The 5,080-nt window shown below is 28.2% G+C and overlaps 1 pseudogene; it reads left to right on the top strand.

The window, feature by feature from the left end:
• The first annotated feature begins 1,023 nt into the window (after positions 1 to 1,023).
• Positions 1,024 to 1,563, top strand: LOC118750194 (annotated as a pseudogene).
• The last annotated feature ends 3,517 nt before the right edge of the window (positions 1,564 to 5,080 follow it).

The raw sequence follows: 5,080 nt of genomic DNA, 5'->3' as shown, positions 1-5,080 counted from the left end.
TCTTTAATAAGATACCCGTATTGTAATATTTCATTTATTTCATCAATGTAATTTAGTTAAATTTTCAAACAGGTGACAACCCTCCTCAAACATATTTTCGGCTGCAAACCTTCATAAAATTCGTTAGTTTGACACCCACATGGCATTATTTCATTTATTTTTTCAATTTGACTGATTTAAAATTTTCAAGTAGGTGGCAACCCTCGTCAAAAATATTTCTAACAGTTATCATTCTTAAACCTCTTTAATTTTTCACCCATATTGTAATATTTCACTTATTTTATCAATGTAATTTAGTTAAATTTTCAAACAGGTGGCAACCCTCCTAAAACATATTTTCAGCTGTAAGCCTTCTTAAAACTCTTTAGTTTGACACCCACATGGCGATATTTCATTTATTTTATAAATTTGACTGAGTTAAAATTTTAAAATAGGTGGCAACCCTCCTCAAAAATATTTCAAACCGTCATCTTTCTTAAACCTCTTTAATTTGATACCTATATTGTAATAGGTAATTTATCTTATCTTTAAATTGAGTTAAATTTTCAACCAGGTGGCAACCCTCCTCAAACATATTTTCGCCTGTAAGCCTTCCTAAAAGTCTTTAGGTTGACACCCACATTGCAATATTTCTTTTATTAATTTAACTGAGTTAAAATTTTCAAATAGGTGGCAACCCTCGTCAAAGATATTTCCAGCAGTAATCTTTCTTAAACCTCTTTAACCTAATACCCATATTGTAATAACTCGTTAATTTTATCAATATATTTGTGTTTAAAAAATTTCAAATAGGTGGCAACCCTCCAATTTTTTGCGATATCATTGGTTCTGGTATTATACTGAACAATACAAAAAAAAAATTATTCAAATCGGTTCAGCCGTTCTCGAGTTTTGAAAACCGTGACATACGAACACAACATTTTTATTAATATAGATTAGTTTCAAAAATAAGATTTAATCTTTTAAAATTTCAAGAGAAAAGTAATAACTTTTTCATTAATCCCCTAAATTAATATTTTATATAAACTACCTCCTGATATTATACAATTAATTTTATATAGATCAACTTTAATTTCAAGATTTATTTTCATACAAATAAATCACCCCTTAGCTATAGGATTAATACTATTAATTCAAACTTTACAAATTTGTTAAATAACAGGATTAATAGCAAAAAGATCCTGATTTTCTTATATTTTATTTTTAATTTTTCTTGGGGGAATATTAGTTTTATTTGTTTATGTTACATCCCTAGCTTCAAATGAAATATTTTCATTTTCAATAAAATTAACAACTATTTGTATAATAATTTTTATTTTATTTATAATTTTAAGATTAATATTAGATAAATCATTACTTTTAACCTTTCTAGAAAATAATGAAATAACAATTATAAATAATATTAATTTATTTATAGAAGAAAGTTCATTAAATCTTAATAAATTATATAATTATCCAACAAATTTAATTACAATTTTATTAATAAATTATTTATTAATTACATTAATTGCAGTAGTAAAAATTACAAAATTATTCTATGGACCTTTACGATTAATAAACTAATGAATAAACCTTTACGAACCCAACATCCTTTATTTAAAATTGCTAATAATGCATTAGTAGATTTACCCGCACCTATTAATATTTCAGCTTGATGAAATTTTGGTTCACTTCTTGGATTATGTTTAATAATTCAAATTTTAACAGGATTATTTTTAGCTATACATTATACAGCAGATATTAATTTAGCATTTAACAGTGTTAATCATATCTGTCGAGATGTAAATTACGGTTGATTATTACGAACTTTACATGCCAACGGTCCATCCTTTTTCTTTATTTGCATTTATTTACATGTAGGACGAGGAATATACTATGGATCATATTTATTTACTCCAACATGATTAGTAGGAGTACTAATTTTATTTTTAGTTATAGCAACAGCTTTCATAGGATATGTATTACCATGAGGACAAATATCTTTTTGAGGAGCAACAGTTATTACAAATTTATTATCAGCAATTCCTTACCTAGGAACTACTTTAGTACAATGAATTTGAGGAGGATTTGCAGTTGATAACGCAACATTAACACGATTTTTTACATTTCATTTCATTTTACCGTTTATTGTATTAGCTATAACTTTAATTCATTTATTATTCCTTCATCAAACAGGCTCAAATAATCCAATTGGACTAAATTCTAATATTGATAAAATTCCATTTCATCCCTATTTTTCTTATAGGGACATTATAGGATTTATTATAATAATTAGAAGTCTAATTATTTTAACACTAACTAATCCATACTTATTAGGTGATCCAGATAATTTTATCCCAGCTAATCCATTAGTTACTCCAGTTCATATTCAACCAGAATGATATTTCTTATTTGCTTACGCAATTCTTCGCTCAATTCCTAATAAACTAGGAGGAGTAATTGCATTGGTTTTATCAATTGCAATTTTAGCAATTCTTCCATTTTATCATTTAAGTAAATTTCGAGGTATTCAATTTTATCCTATTAACAAAATTTTATTTTGAACTATAGTAGTAACAGTTATTTTATTAACCTGAATTGGAGCACGACCTGTAGAAGACCCATATGTATTAGTTGGACAAATTTTAACAGTAATTTATTTTTATACCTTTCATGAGCATGAAATGGTATTATAACTTTGGTCCGATGTTTGTAAGTACCAGAACAAAAAGAGATAGACCCATTAAAATGTATACTTATATGATCAGAACGTCGAGCTGAGTTGATTTAGCCATGTCCGTCTGTCCGTCTGTCTGTCTGTTTGTATGCAATCTAGTCTCTCAGTTTTCGAGATATCCGGATCAAATTTGGTAGGCGGGTGTATTTTTATAATGTATTAATCATTTGTCGGAACCGGAAGAATCGGACCACTATAACATATAGCTCCCATACAACTGATTGTTCAGATATGAGATTTTTCGTTATAATTCATCCATTTATGTAGCTAGGACCATGAAATTTCGCGCTCTTTTCACTCATTATCAACAGAAGACTTACAGTGAAAATAACAAAGATCGCGTCACTATAACCTGTAGCCCCCATACAACTGATTGTTCAGATATGAGGTCTTTTATCATAACTCCTCCATTTATGCAGCTAGGAACATGAAATTTCGCACCATTTTTGCTCATTATCAACGGAATACTTACAGTGAAAATAACAAGGATCGGGTGACTATAACATATATGTATCTTCCATACATCTGATTGTTCAGATATGGGATTTTACTGTAAAACTCCTTTAATTGAACAGCTAAAACCGATAAATTTCGTAAGATATTTTATAAATAATAATACAAAGTCTACTGAGAAAATCGTCAAAATCTATGCTGTATAAGCTTTATCTCCTATACCACTGATTGTTCAGATACCAGTTTTTGCGATATATCTTCTTTATGTAGGAATCTAAACCCAATAAATTGTGTTACCGGTTTACATACCGATCACATAGCAGTGAAAATCACTTAGATTGGTGCCATATAAAGTATATCTTCCATACCTCTGATTGTTTAGATGCGATTTTTTATATAAGTATGTAACTCCTCTAACGATGTATGCAGATGTATTCAAAAGCAGTAATCTGTCAAAGTAAAATTTGCAGATGTTCATGAAAGGTATGAAGCCTTCGGCATAGCCGAAGACAGCGCTGCTCTTACTTGTTGATATTATATTATTAATACACTAATTAATAAATGATGAGATAACTTAATTAATTAAATTTAATAAGCTAATGAGCTTGACAATAAGCATATGTTTTGAAAACATAAGATAGAAATTCTATTTTCTATTAACATTAAATAAATTAATAATACTTTTAAACCAATAAAAAACAATAAATAATTCAATGAAAAAGGTAAAAAACATTTTCAAGCTAAATATATTAATTTATCATAACGAAATCGAGGTAAAGTTACACGAACTCAAATAAATACAAATGAAATAAAAGTTAATTTAATATAAAAAAAAATATTAAATAAATCACAACCAAAAAAAATTACACAAAATAATATTCTCATAAATAAAATTCTAGCATATTCAGCTATAAAAATTAAAGCAAATCCACCACTTCTATATTCAACATTAAACCCAGAAACCAATTCAGATTCACCTTCAGCAAAATCAAAAGGAGTACGATTAGTTTCAGCTAAACAAATACAAAATCAAGCTAAACTAATAGGAAATAAAGTAATAACAAATCAAATGTAATATTGATAATAATAAAAATCAAGTATATTATAACTTCCAATTAAAAAAACAAAAGACAATAAAATTAAAGCTATTCTAACTTCATAAGAAATAGTTTGAGCAACAGCACGTAATCCCCCTAATAAAGCATAAATAGAATTAGAAGACCAACCAGCAATTATAACTGTATAAACACCTATACTAATACAACACAAAAAAAATAGTAACCCTAAATTAAAAGAAAATAATTTAACAAATAAAGGAATACACATTCAAACAATTAAAGAAATAAACAAAGAAAAAATAGGAGAAAAATAATAAGAACAAGTAAGAAAGTCTAGGTTCGGGCGGAGCCGAACATTAAATACCCGGCGCAAGTATTAAATATACGTTTTTTCACCCTTCCGAAACCTTCCGCTAGATGGTAAGCCGGGGTGTATCAATTTTGAGTAAATTAGCGTCCTTCAATTTCGAAATATTGAAGTTTCAAGCATTTCTTAAATTTACCGTTATATGAGAATTGGCCGTTATTTTAGTCCGATTTCAATAATTTTCAACGTTTTGCTTACACGTGGCAAGTACAATAACCATACCGAGTTTGGTACAAATTGGTAGAACGGTTACCGATATACTTATATGTGATCATAAGTGGGCGGTGCCACGCCCATTTTCCAAAATGTTACCATAAACGTATTTCTTGGTAAAGAATTGTTGCAAGCATCAATTTTGAATAAATTAGCTTCAATATTTACTGATTTTGTATTTCTCTAAATTACCGTTATATGGGATGTAGGCGTGGTTATTGTCCGATTTTAAAAAGTTTCGGCGATTTTTTATGCTGTACCAAGGCCAACAAC

Source organism: Rhagoletis pomonella, unplaced genomic scaffold (assembly GCF_013731165.1).
Source record: "Rhagoletis pomonella isolate Grant_MI unplaced genomic scaffold, Rhpom_1.0 Rhpom_scaffold_00164, whole genome shotgun sequence".
Lineage (NCBI taxonomy): Eukaryota > Metazoa > Arthropoda > Insecta > Diptera > Tephritidae > Rhagoletis > Rhagoletis pomonella.
The sequence above is the reverse complement of the archived record's forward strand: the minus strand, read 5'-3'. Positions and strand labels throughout refer to the sequence as shown.